The following is a 15,969-nucleotide window of genomic DNA, read 5'->3' as shown; positions in this document are numbered from 1 at the left end:
TGGTTGCAAAAATGCTAGAGGTTGGTATAATTCAACCGAGTCAAAGTTCTTTCTCTGCTCCAGTAGTATTGGTGCACAAGAAGGATGGATCATGGCGCATGTGTCCGGATTATAGCGAGCTCAACAAGCTCACTATTAAAGATAAGTTCCCCATTCCTGTCATTGATGAATTACTGGATGAATTGCATGGATCAATTTACTTCACCAAGTTCGATCTTCATTCAGGATATCATCAAATCAGAATGAAGACTGAAGACATTCTGAAAACAACATTTAGAACTCATGAGGGTCATTATGAATTTTTGGTCATGCCTTTTGGCCTTACCAATGCACCTTCAACATTTCAAGGTTTGATGAATTCAATTTTCAAACCATTCCTTAGAAAATTTGTGTTAGTATTTTTTGATGATATACTAATCTACAGCAAGTCTTGGAAGGATCATGTTGAACATGTTGACAGGGTGCTACAACTATTGGAGGAGAAACAATTATATGCAAAAAGATCCAAATGTTTCTTTGGAGTCCAGGAGGTGGAATATCTGGGTCATATTGTATCTCATGAAGGAGTTAAGGTAGACCCTAGCAAAATTAAAGCCATTAAGGAATGGAAAATCCCCACATCCATAAAGCATCTGCGAGGATTTCTCGGGTTGACAGGGTATTATCGCAAGTTTGTTAAGAATTATGGGAGAATAGCAGCACCTCTAACAACATTATTGAAGAAAGATGCATTTTCATGGACTCTAGAAGCAACAAAGGCCTTTGAACATCTTAAAGAGGCAATGTGCCAAGCACCGGTTTTAGCTACACCGGACTTCACAAAAACCTTTATTGTGGAATGTGATGCTTCAGGAAATGGAATTGGTGTTGTTCTAATGCAAGATGAAAGACCCATTGCTTTTGAAAGTCGTCCAATCAAGGGAAAGTTTTTAAGCAAAGCTATTTGTGAGAAGGAAATGTTGGCAATACTCCATGCACTTAAGAAATGGCGACCCTACCTAATGGGAAGACACTTCAAGGTAAAAACGGATCATGATAGCCTTAAATACTTTTTAGAACAAAGATTATCCTCTGAAGAGCAACAAAAGTGGGTCACAAAGATGTTGGGTTATGACTTTGAAATCATCTACAAAAAGGGAAGAAAAATGTGGTGGCAGATGCACTCTCAAGAAAGGATGAGGATGTGGAAGCATTGTTGTGCGCCATTTCTATTATCCAACCAGATTGGATAAACGAAGCAAGGGAGGAATGGAAGAATGACGAAGAAGTGTGGGCACTTATTCGAAAGTTACAATAAGATTCTAGTACGTCTGATACATTTAGCTGGCAAAATGATTCGTTATGGTACAAAGATCGCTTATACCTCTGTAAGAATTCCCAGCTAAAACAAAAGATTCTTATGGAATTGCACACTTCTCCCTTAGGAGGGCACTCGGGATTTTTAAAAACTTACCACAGGGTTAAGAAGGAATTTTTTGGGATGGCCTTAAATCAGATATTCAAAAGTTTGTGGCGGAATGTTTGGTTTGCCAACAAAATAAAGTTGAATCAATTAAGACACCGGGTCTATTACAACCTTTATCCATTCCAAGCCAACGTTGGGAGGAGGTTTCAATGGATTTTATCACAGGTTTACCCAAGTCTGAGGGAAAGAGTGTCATCATGGTGGTAGTTGACAGACTTACCAAGTATGCACACTTTTGTGCATTATCACATCCATTTAAAGCCAGTACAGTTTCTACTGCATTTATGGAAACAATTCAAAAGCTACATGGAAACCCAAAGATTATTGTAAGTGACAGAGATCCCATTTTCACTGGAAATTTTTGGATAGAATTATTTTCTTGTCTTGGTACTCAGTTAGCTCATAGCTCATCTTATCATCCTCAATCTGATGGGAAAACTGAGATAGTAAACAAATGTTTGGAAGGATATCTTCGTTGCTTTGTATCTAATAAATGGGTCAAATGGTTGCCTCTGGCTGAATGGTGGTATAACACTTCCTTCCATACAGCAACAAAAATGACCCCATTTATGGCACTTTATGGGTATCAACCACCATCCATCACATCATATTTAAGAGAAAATTCTAAGGTTAAGGCGGTGGAACATCACATCGAACATCAACAACAAGTCCTCCAACTCTTAAAGGATAACCTCGTGTTGGCACAGAATGTTGCAAATAATACTGAGAGGGGGGGTGAATCAGTATTATCAGATCAATAAAACTTTTTCATTTCCATACTTAGATACATATACGCTACTTCATTCAAGGGAACCCGCGTGTATACGCAACTGTGTCTAAAGCAACTAGCGTATATCCAAAATACTTATGATTCAGTTAATCCATTAAGTGTTGATCTTTAGTTAGTGCATCAGAACTTTATTAACTGTATGAACAGTAAGCAGGAGCAGTAAAACAGAACAAGAAGCACACATGAACACCATGATATAAGGTGGAAACCCAATGTGGGTGAAAACCACCTGCTGCAATTCGTTTCTATCTTCCTTTATTAAGAAACTTCTTTTACAATGTACTGGTGCAGTCCTTTACCAGCACGCAGGCTACAGCCTACTGAAGGCTACAACCTTCTCTCGTTCTCCAGACTCTCCTGGAAGGGAGCTCCAACCCCCTTTGCTCTTGTACTAGCTAAGATACTAGTACGTAGGTGCCTGCCTACAATCTTCTCTTCTCCAGGTACCACGTTTCATACATTTTCAGACTGGATACTCCTAAAGCACAACACTATAATCTGAAGGCCATGTTTCATCAAATTTTCATACTGGACCCATAACTATCATTGAAGCTCAAAACAATCACTACTAGCATCATCAATCTCTGAATCACTGAAACCCTGTCAATCAACACAGTCACAGAACTCTGCAAAATCAATCAGAACCAACTGTATCATCATAAACATGCATCAGAGTGCATACGCTACTTGGAAGTGCTGAATCTGCATGTATATGCAACTTCATCAAGGTGAACCAGCGTATATGTCATTAATTACTTATTCATAACTTCTCTGCACTTCCTGACTTCAGACATAACCAGATCATTACATATACAAGGATAATATATGTGTTAGCACTCAGATCTAGTCCATCGGATCACATAAATATGAGTCATTATGATCTTGATCCATATTATTTCTCATCCATCAATACACAATCATCCAACCAAGATATGTAGAATACTGACACCATTAAACAGTCGTCAGAACTCATCAACAGTCAGAACCACCAGTAACTTCAGACATCATAGCTCAAATGGTATATGCTACTATGATGAATCAAACCCGCGTACATACACACTTTTTCCAAAGACAAGCCGCGTATAGATCTAAAAATATTTTCTCATAACTTGCAGTTGTACCAGACATCAGTCATATTCATAACACTTATAGAACAATACATGCGTCAGTATGCAGATCTAGAATAAGCATAGTCAACTATATAAAGATAGTTCATTTCAAACCATTTGATCCCGATCTCTCCTTAGTTCTTGTTCTCCATCAACCGGTGAGATCCCTCCTTAGCTCAGATCAAGCAATGCATCATCAACCCATAACCTGCATACTGGATCTCATACTTCTTCAGATATTCAAGACTTTTTTCAATGCACTTGCCTAATGATCTTCTTCTCCTTTTATAGTCTTAGGCCTTGCTCAATACCACGGTCCAAAACCATAATAAATCAATACCAAGGGCCCAATACTTGGGATCAACACACTTATCGAGATACCACGGTCCAAAACCATAGGTTCAAATACCGAGGACTAACTACCACGGACCAAAAGTAAGCTTTCCGACATGTACGCACTTTTCTGTGCATGAAACTGTGTGTATACCCTACTTGGTATATAGCGAACCTGCGTATACGCAACTTGGTATATAGTGAACCTGCGTGTATACCCTACTTGGTATATAGCGAACCTGCATACACGCGACTTGGTATATAGTGAACCTGCGTGTATACCCTACTTGGTATATAGTGAACCTGCATATATACTCTTCTTTCTTCATTCTTTGTAATCTGATCATCAATTCTTTGCTACTGATCTACTGCACTATGATCTACTATCTGTGTGAGTTGCCATCAAGGACAACACTTGTCTCATAATGCCAACAATCTCCCCCTTTGGACTTGATGGCAAAGCTAACTTGTCATACTTAGAACTTGATCTTCTTATTCCTTTGAGCTGTCCTGCATCCCATGCATTTAGTCACATCTGTAGATTGATCTAGTTATATGTAAGTGAGATATTCTTCTATGAGAGGGGTGCCATCAAGTACAACACATTCATCATAATGCCAACAATCTCCCCCTTTGGACTTGATGGCAACAACACCAAATCACTCTCCCTCTTTGACATCAAGGGCAAAGGGTGGACCAAGATATTCTCTTTCCTAGATGAACATTCTGTTATCCATACTCCCCCTGAGTACCTGCTGAAATCTCCAAATGTGCTCCCCCTTTGTATATGCCAAAGTGTACCAATCTGTCCATGCTCCCTCTGAGTACATGCCAAGTCTCTGTACTGCTGAAGTGTGTTGTTCATGCTCTTCCTGACTAAAGGCAAGATCAAGAAGAATCATGACTTATACATCATAAGAGACCTTCCTATCACCAAAAGACTCAATACATACATCCATTTCCCAACCACGTGGGGATATACTAGAATTGACTCATCCACCCAACCAAATGGGGATACATCAAAAGTTTACACATGATAAAGCAAGAACATTACATCTTCATCCCAGGCATAGTGGGGAAACCAATATAGGCCGTTACATGACCTTGACACCATGAAAGAGATATCACAAAAGAGATACATAACATAGAGACGAAATATCTAGAACAAGACTTATGAAAGTCACCAATAACTGATAGCAGCAACATCTGTCAATCACCATTCAGATCAGCAACCAAGATTTCCTTCTGTTCTCCCTCTGCCTCTGTTCCATCTGAAACCAACAACAGCTGTGAACTAGAACCAAAAGCTTCTAAGATAATGCCAACAATGCATCATTGGAAGTTTATCTGCTCCCCCTGAACCTGTGCCAGATGGTCTTTGTCAGACCCATATCAGAATCTTCTCATTCTGAGTTTGACCCACTGATTTCCTTCAAATTTTCATATATGCGACTGTATCCACAGAAACTAGCGTATATACACGGATACTCCTTGTGAAACTCGCGTACAACCAATTCCAGATCGGCAACCTGTAAATGTCCTGTAGAGAATAAGTCATCAACCTATAACAAGGTATGTCTGCATCAATTCATCCCTTTGAACAGAATTCAGAGTCATTCACATTATATCATGTGTGAAACCACCATAGCCATTTCATCAACATCAAGATCTACATGATCCAAGTATCATTGCTTGGGAACATCTGCATCAATCAACATATGTAAGTATCAACCTATCATCATATAGATAAGAACTCATCATCATGTCTCCAACAAAGCAACTTTGAGTAGTCATCCATGTATCAGCACTATGTATCTTGAGCTCAAGCTCTTTTGACAAAACTTCTTGATATCATCAACAGCAACAATCCTTATCCACATGAGTGCCTGCATCATAACTGTATGATCTTTATGCATATGACAACAACAGCATATGAGTGACTCATCATCAAGTGAGGAAGATGTGTATTCAAGCTTTGTACTTCTCCTTATCCTTATGAAGATCACCATGTAAGCACCATATATGCATCATCAAAGAATCAACCATAAATCTGATCTAAACATCTACTATGTAACTTCAAGAATCATATGAGAGTTTATCATAGACAACTCACAACCACATCATAGCCATATAAGTATCATCACCAAGGACTATTAATCCATAATGCCAACAATGCATTATTAAAGGCATGTGCTCCCCCTCAACCTGAGCCATCTGTTTATTGTTAGATCTGATCATGCATATATCAGTGATAAGCACCAAGACATCATCATCAAGTTAGGATCAAACCCTTCTAAACTTCTTACAAGTATCAAGATATTTCCACACATCCTCAGCAGACTGTAAATATTATCAAATGGAGAAAATAATGGACCGAAACATAACAAATCCTTTTCCTAAACCTCTCCCTACTGCATTTCTTCAGATAATCATATACGCGACTATGTAGCATCCAACTCGCGTATATACGCGACTTCCCTTTATGGAACTTGCGTATGAGATTCAGGACACTGAAGTTTTATACTTTCAGCGCCCTCTAAGTCTATTATGTCTGTGTTGTGCTGTGTCTGAGTACATTGTGCTGTGCCACATCTTTTTGACTGTACTTCCTTCTTCTTCCATATCTTCAAGTGTGATGTTGTTTTCTCCTTTTGGTGTGATGTCCGTGCTTTGTTCCTGCATTCCTTTGCTATATGTCCAAGCTTGTTACATGCATAACATCTTACATGTTTCATATTTCTCCTGTAGCAATCAGAAGCTTTGTGACCAAACCCATTGCAAGCAAAGCAATATCCATTAAAGCACCTTGAATGTGATGATCTTTCTACATGATGGTCTTGAACCCTTCTTCTTCCACACCTAGCTGCAACATGTCCAAGATTATGACATACATAACATTCAACATTATTCATAGGAGTAAAATATTTTCTTTGAGGAGTCTCTTTCCTTGATTGTTGATGGGGTTGACCTTTCATCTCCTTGTTGATCATTTTAGATTTTTCTTTTCCTTGCCTCACCTTGTGAACTAGATTTTCCTTCAATAGATTCATGAAAACCAAGGCCAGTCTTGATAGCAGGAGACCTTTGACTATTAAGAATATCATCCAAGGCTTTAGTACTATCTTGAAATCGCAACAGTTTATCCTTTTCTTCTAATTTACCTTTCAAGATATTTACCTCAACTTGAAGTTGCTCTTCCTTTTCAAGATATTGCTTCTTCATGTCTTCTTCAGCTTTCCTTCCTTCTTCCAACTGATGCCTTAGTTTGAGAATCTCCTTTTGTTGTTCTTCATTCAGATCTTGCTGCATTTGATGAATTCTGAAGGCACATTCCAGTTGAGATTTTAAGCTGATATCTTCGTTTACCTGTTTTTCAATAGCTTGGAGTAGATCTTTATTCTGCTTCTTTGATTCTGCAAGATCTTCCTTTAGCGAGCGAATCGTGACTTCAAGACTTTCATAGTAACTGGATCTATCTCTGAGTTTCTTGATGGTTGTGCTTCTTTCATTGACTTCATATCTTAATGATGTCACTTCACCCTGCAACTTTTGACATTGATTTTCCTTGTCCTTAAGTAACTTTCTTACCTTGTTTCCTTCCTCTGATTGAGCTTTTAGTTTGGTAACTTCTTCTTTGAAATCACATTCCCTTTTTTTCAATAGATCTTGTTGATCTTTAATTTTGTCTGTAAGCCTTCTAAATACTGCCTCTATTTGATACTTGTCTTGCTCACCCATAAAAGCAAATTCAGTTGCTTCACTATCACTTTCATCTTTTCCAAATGGATAGATAGCTGGAACATCAAAGGATAGCAAATTCATACCTGATAGTTCATCTTCATTCTGAAATGATTCTGAATCTGAAGAGCTTCTTATACCTAATCCCCAATCGATTCTCCCACTGTCATAGTTTTTCTGAGATGTCGTCTTCTTCTTAGGTGCTTTCTTCTTAAGCTTCTTTCCCATAGTTCCACGGGTCTCCTTCAAGCGATCAAGCTTCTACCAAAGGACCTACTCTGATACCAATTGCTGGAAATAATATTGAGAGGGGGGGGTGAATCAGTATTATCAGATCAATAAAAAATTTTCATTTCCATACTTAGATACATATACGCTACTTCATTCAAGGGAACCCGCGTGTATACGCAATTGTGTCTAAAGCAACTAGCGTATATCCAAAATACTTATGATTCAGTTAATCCATTAAGTGTTGATCTTTAGTTAGTGCATCAGAACTTTATTAACTGTATGAACAGTAAGCAGGAGCAGTAAAACAGAACAAGAAGCACACATGAACACCATGATATAAGGTGGAAACCCAATGTGGGTGAAAACCACCTGCTGCAATTCATTTCTATCTTCCTTTATTAAGAAACTTCTTTTACAATGTACTGGTGCAGTCCTTTACCAACACATAGGCTACAACCTGCTGAAGGCTACAACATTCTCTCGTTCTCTAGACTCTCTTGGAAGGGAGCTCCAACCCCCTTTGCTCTTGTACTAGCTAAGATACTAGTATTTAGGCGCCTGCCTACAATATTCTCTTCTCCAGGTACCACGTTTCATACATTTTCAAACTGGATACTCCTGAAGCACAAAACTATAATCTGAAGGCCACGTTTCATCAAATTTTCATACTGGACCCATAACTATCATTGGAGCTCAAAACAATCACTACTAGCATCATCAATCTCTGAATCACTGAAATCCTGTCAATCAACACAGTCATAGAACTCTGCAAAATCAATCAGAACCAACTGTATCATCATAAACATGCATCAGAGTGCATATGCTACTTGGAAGTGTTGAATCTGCGTGTATACGCAACTTCATCAAGGTGAACCAGCGTATATGTCATTAATTACTTATTCATAACTTCTCTGCACTTCCTGACTTCAGACATAACCAGATCATTACATATACAAGGATAATATATGTGTTAGCACTCAGATCTAGTCCATCGGATCACATAAATATGAGTCATTATGATCTTGATCCATATTAGTTCTCATCCATCAATACACAATCATCCAACCAAGATATGCAGAACACTGACACCATTAAACAGTCGTCAGAACTTATCAACAGTCAGAACCACCTATAACTTCAGACATCATAGCTCAAATGGTATACGCTACTATGATGAATCAAACCCGCGTACATACGCACTTTTTCCAAAGACAAGTCGCGTACAGATCTAAAAATATTTTCTCATAACTTGCAGCTGTACGAGACATCAGTCATATTCATAACACTTATAGAACAATACATGCGTCAGTCTGCAAATCTAGAATAAGCATAGTCAACTATATAAAGATAGTTCATTTCAAACCATTTGATCCCGATCTCTCCTTAGTTCTTGTTCTCCATCAACCGGTGAGATCCATCCTTAGCTCAGATCAAGAAATGCATCATCAACCCATAACCTACATACTGGATCTCATACTTCTTCAGATATTCAAGACTTTTTTCAATGCACTTGCCTAATGATCTTCTTCTCCTTTTATAGTCTTAGGCCTTGTTCAATACCACGGTCCAAAACCATAATAAATCAATACCAAGGGCCCAATACTTGGGATCAACACACTTGTCGAGATACCACGGCCCAAAACCATAGGTTCAAATACCGAGGACTAATTACCACGGACCAAAAGTAAGCTTTCCGACATGTACGCACTTTTCCGTGCATGAAACTGCGTGTATACCCTACTTGGTATATAGCAAACCTGCGTATACGCGACTTGGTATATAGTGAACCTGCGTGTATACCCTACTTGGTATATAGCGAACCTGCATATACGCGACTTGGTATATAGTGAACCTGCGTGTATACCCTACTTGGTATATAGTGAACCTGCATATATACTCTTCTTTCTTCATTCTTTGTAGTCTGATCATCAATTCTTCGCTACTGATCTGCTGCACTATGATCTACTATCTGTGTGAGTTGCCATCAAGGACAACACTTGTCTCATAATGCCAACAATCTCCCCCTTTGGACTTGATGGCAAAGCTAACTTGTCATACTTAGAACTTGATCTTCTTATTCCTTTGAGTTGTCCTGCATCCCATGCATTTAGTCACATCTGTAGATTGATCTAGTTATATGTAAGTGAGATGTTCTTCTATGAGAGGGTTGTCATCAAGTACAACACATGCATCATAATGCCAACACAGAATAGGATGAAACAACAGGCAGATCAACATCACAGTGAAAGAAGTTTTGATGTAGATGATTGGGTATTCCTACGGCTACAACCATGTAAGCAAATGTCCCTCAAGCAAGCTAAGAAGGATAATAAATTATCACCAAAGTATTATGGTCCGTACAAGGTGTTGCAAAAGATTAGTACTATGGCATACAAATTGGAGCTTCCTGCAGCTTCTCAATTGCACCCAGTTTTCCATGTTTCATCTTTAAAGAAGGTTATAGACGACAAGCTCCCAGTTCAAACAATATTTCCAGAACTTGACGAGGAAGGTATATTGGAACCGAAAGCAGTCACAGAAAAAAGAACTCGACAGCTACGAAATCGATCAATCTTAGAGTATCTTATCAAGTGGAAGAACTTATCCGCTGAATATTCCACATGGGAGGATGAAAATTTTATGCAGAAGTATCCAGAACTACTCAAGCGTTGAGGACAACACTTTTTTTAAGGAGAGGGGCATGTTGGGTCCCTATAATACTAGTGATTACCACATTACTTTGTAGTTATACCCCTTATTAATATTGTTGTGCCCCTATTTCCCCCATGTTGTTATTATTGTGCCCCATAGAATCCCTCTATTGTTATTTTTGGGGTTTTATATTATTATTGTTAGGTCGGCTGGATTATATTGTGACTCCTTAAACTCCTATATATAGAAAGGAGGTTTTTTCATTTGAATCATCCAAGAATTGCTCATTTATGTAATGTAAAGGAGGTTGCCCCCTCGAAGAGGCTGAATTCTAAGGCATGGATCTCTCTTTTCTATCTTTTTGTGAGCTGGTTTCATAACAACCCATCACCATTTCTCATATTAAATGGTGACGGTTGCTATCCATCATTATAAATCATTATTGGTGATAGACTTTGAATAACACTACAACACCTATACTTTTGGTGATGCCACCTTTGGTGACGTTTAGTTTTTTGTGACGGAGGCTATGGTCCATCACCATTGCTGATATGAAATGGTGACGGTCGCTATCCATCATCATAAATCATTATTGGTGATGGACTTTGAATGTCACTACAACACCTATACTTTTGGCGATGCCACCTTTGGTGACATTCAGTTTTTGGTGACGAAGGCTCTTTTGACCATCACCAATGACCTTATGGTGACATTTTTCACCCCTCACCAATGTCATTTTTTCTTGTACTGAAACATTATTCAAGGTAGGGATTTTAGGTGCTTTCCGAAAAGAGGGGTTGCAAGAGGCTCAGTTACAGAAAATTGTGGGTATGTTTCAGCCGATTGTCAGTCTTCTTCACTTGTTTCATCTTCCCACTCTTTTAAATTACAGGAATTCCCCTCAAATTTACTAAAATGACTAACGTGTCTAATGGGTATATCTTTAAAACTTCATTCAAATCCTTCAGTCTAGTCATGAATCTTAGCATGAGTTATAGTAGATGATCCTACCATTCGAGGGGCAACAGTAGAGCCATTCTTGGATATTGTTCGGAGACCTACCGATTTTTGAGATTCATATTTTCGAATGATTTCATCTATGAAGGTTTCTCTTCCAATACCATAATGAACTTTAGTTTTAGTGGTTTTTGAAATGGGTTTTGAATCTATAACTTCTTGATTTAAAGCCATACACACTAAACAATTCTAAAAGTATCGGCTAAGGGTAGGCACTGACACAATATTTTTACTTGGTGCATTCCTAGGTTCTTACCTTCCTTCTTTAATATCCAGTCACATAGGGATATATATAAACACTTCTTTGAAAACCTCCCTGACAACGGTGCCAAAATGTTGGGAACTAATTTGTTCCTAAGGAATCAACTTAAACCTCTACATATTAAATTTTCAACCTAGGATTTCATCTTATTATGGTAAGGTTTTCTGCATATTTGGTGCAAGGGTAGTATTGAGATTATCTTTATTTAGATGAAATTAGTAAGAAAAGTCTAAGAAATGAAAGGAACAACAAAAAATTTACTGAAAGAACACTCATTTTCTACCTCTAAACTACAATCAAACTGATAGAAAAAATAAATTGTTAAGTTCTTATTCAGGAATCATAGAGTAATTCAAGCTTTTTCCTAGGGAATGATAATTATGATAAAGGAACTAAAATGAATCTATCAGAAAAATTCTAAGCCTATGAAGCTAACAATTCACACTTGTTGCGGAAAATAATAGCAAAATATAATGTTGTAAAGAAAATCTTTTTTAATGTTATACACTATAATTTCTTGTAAACAATAACAATAAATCTGGAAAACAGTGATTTAATTTAAGAAATGATTAATCATTCAAAAGCTGAAAGTAAGATGTTGTAATAATATAGAGGAAGACAATATTAACCCTAGGACTAGGCCCATGGTCACTGGGACTCAATTGTCTTGTAGTTAACTCAATGCAATAGATTACAATTGAATCACTAAAATCTGCATTAACATGCAACAATAAGTTACAAGAGAAGTCTGTAAAAACTCAAGACAATTTATTTCTTGAGTCTCATTTTACAATCAACAGGAATAATTAACTACTTTACCAGAGTTTAATAGTACTTTTATATTACAAAATAATTCTAAATTTGAAATGGTAAATATATCCTGAGAATCTCTCGATTCTCAGGATGCGTAATTCAAGCTGTGAAATCTGCAACATCTTCCTTAGAATAGTAGGTCATGATCCTCTTCTGAATAGTCTCATCCATATAAGGCATTGATCCATGGTCAATAAGTCACAATTAAACCTAATGAATTCCTTATGGCTTGGCCTTCCTTAGCTATTTAAGGAGCAACAATCAACATTGGATATTTCCTATCCAAATATCGACTGAAATCGTAAGTGTATGACATCTTCAATATTCAAATCAATTCACTAATGACGTAAAATAAAAAACAGTTATTAACTCCTTTCTAGAACTCTTTAAAATTTAGATTATTATAACCTATGCTTGAAAGGTTTTAAAAACTAACTATAAACTAAGAAAATATGGTGAATAATTATACCAATTCTGAGGCCCAACATGCTCCTATCCCAAATGATGTGAGATATAATTGGGACTTCATCCTAGGGTGACCTCCTTACTATTGATAGCTTCCAAGGCAGTCAGAATTGTGGTAAACCAGACCTATCATTATGATAGATACCTAAAGGTGTGCATGCATCTAGGGTTAATCCATTTACTCCATATATGGGAGGTCAATCAAATCAATACATACAAAATATAGTGGTAAAAATAAACCTTCCTAGCTTTAATGGTACAACTAGGAGCTTTTGTAGAGAATGAGTGAATAAATTGGACACATACCTCCAACAAAACCCCTTGAGAGAGGTGGATTTTGTTAAGTATGTCACTTTACATTTGGATGGAGATATAAATGAGTGATGGTATTGTGGAATGATCACCTTAGGTCATGCAAACATCACATCATACATAGATTTCATGCATAGGCTCGTAGAGAGATTTGTGTGGAAGGGCACCAAACCTCCTCAAAAGAAGTGGACAGGACAATGAAAATTAGATGATGAGACTAGGAGGGACCTCAATAGGAGGAATGTTTGTTTCACATGTCATCAGACATGGAACTGAGGGCACAGGTACACTAAGGTTGAGGCCCACTACATGGAGGTCCTTCTGATAATAAGCCTAAGGGGGAGGTTGAGCATGAACCAACTAACACCGGTGATTTTTGAGGAGGACTTAGATCATACTAGTGTGACTGAGGAGTCACCACTATTCGAGAGACCATTGCTGGATCAAGTTGAGACATTTGCAAAGTGAGTAGAGCATGCATCCATAAGGTCATCCATTGGACAAGGTCTTAATAAGAACAAATGTATTGAGAATTGTGACAAAGTTTCTAGAGAGTAGCCACCTACAACATACTAGTGAGGATTTTATGTATGATGAGTTAAATTGTGGAGGGGTAGATAGTGGATCATGTTGAGCCCTTGGTGGAGAAGTATGAGCAACCATATTTGGGGCTAACCATCAATGAGGAGATGACATATTCATAGGTAGCCCACAAAGTTCCATTAATCTTAGATAGTACTTCTCTTGAAACATATGTAGATGGGGCTTGCAACACTGTTAGGTTACCTCTGCACATTGGAGAGAGGGATACAAGGGTACCTAGATAAATCTCATGTATTGACGAGGGCAATGGGATGAGGAAGAATGAGTTTCACAGGAAACAACATTCACATGATGGATTTGTTATTAGTACATGTGTGTTTTGATTTGGTCCCTCTTGTAGGGTTATGTGGGTAGGGGTATTAAGTTAGTATCTGGTGGATTTGAATAAGTGTCCAAATAAATCCCTGGCCATGAGCATAGTTCTACAGGGGTTGTGGGTTACCACAGGAGCTCAAGGGTTAGACTATTGTTTGGATCCTGGTGGGATTCACCATCACATCATGGATTTTGTTAGTGATGGTAGTAGTGGTGTGATGAATCTGGTGACTGAGTGCACACACACTTTTACATCTCCATCAAACCCCTAGACATCACCAGTCACATATTGGATTGATAGGGAAGTAGGAAGACTCAATCAGTTATCCTGTCATGTTGACCATACATGTGGTGGTAGGATGATCAACATAATTTGGTAGGAGTTTGTCGGAGGAGGTGGCATTCGCAAGCCACCTAACAGTACCTTGTATGGAGTAGCGTATTTTCCATAGATACCTAGGGACATGGGTAATAGAGGAGAAGCACCATAGGGACATCACCATTGAAACTTACGATATTTTCATGTCAGATCTCTTAGGGAGGATTGAAAGGGGAGGTCCACACATTAGAAGTGGTGGTATTGAGATAATGGAGATCAAGACATAGATAGGATCTAGGCTAATGCATACTAACTCAGTCTTGGATTCTAGCATCTAGTGCTGTATATGGATATGCAGTGATTAGCAACGATATGAAAAGGAGAACGAAGGTGCATGGTTGTGTCTAGTAGTGTACGAGGCTACACAATGGACTAAGGGATTTCTCCTAATGGGGAGATTCCTTAATGATGATATTAGGCATACCATTAGGGTGGGCATATGCAGTTTCAGAGAGTGGGTCAGTCACAGGGGTAGTTTTGAGCATCCATATGTGTTCTAGGACATGCACATAGGATCCAACACATATATCACTCTTCAGAATCACACATAGTCATATAGGATTTTGATATTGTCTCTTTATGTTCTCATCATGAGTAGCATGACATGGAAAGTTCATCTGAGATAGATAGATTCAGCACAATGCATTAGGAGGTAAATTTCTTAGTTGAGGCATATGGTCAAGGTGACAATTGACTAAATCGATATCATATGTTATGCCTCTTATTTCATACCTAGAAAGGTGTATGGCACACTTACAGCTAGACATTCTGGGGCATCACGTGAATATAAGGTACAACAAATGAGGCTCTAAGTAGTATCAAGGAGCGAAAATGGGAGACAAGATAAAAATATCACTGTGTGGTATGGCGGGCACATGGCAATTTAGCATGCACTAAATTGATATATGATATATGGCATATGTATATTAATTTGATGTAGGGACAAAAGACGAGGTACAGATGGATTCCAATAGTTTTTAGAGCTATTCTACAACAAATATGTCTATGGGATCTAGTGATTAAGTTGGTTGATAGCTCACTCAATCTCATGATGAAATGTTGAATAACCTTGACACTTCCAAACACAACTATATTATTCCATTTGCCTTTCTATCGATAATCTCCCATTCTACATTCATCATACTAGTCGGCTTTTTTGATTTTCCACTCAATGGTAGGTACAAATGTTTTTGTTGTAGATAATATTCCATCTAAATCTTCCACGGCTTGTAGTTTTGGCCATTAAAATTATCAATCTTAAACCTACCATATTCTATCACTGCTCCCTCTCAGACAAGGAACCCTTATCTCCTATGCTTTCATTAGCCAAACGGATCTTCAACTTTGATACAATATTTTATAAAATCATATATCACGGAGTAATGGAACACATAAAATATTGCAGAAATAGAAACAAAAAAACGCATAAAATAAGAGAGTCACAAATATATGTGGTTCACCCATTTTGGGCTACATCCATGGAGA

Source organism: Pinus tabuliformis, chromosome 7 (genome assembly GCF_031772625.1).
Source record: "Pinus tabuliformis cultivar Carrire ecotype Pingquan chromosome 7, CPIR1, whole genome shotgun sequence".
NCBI classification, from domain to species: domain Eukaryota; kingdom Viridiplantae; phylum Streptophyta; class Pinopsida; order Pinales; family Pinaceae; genus Pinus; species Pinus tabuliformis.
Note: the sequence above shows the minus strand (reverse complement) of the source record.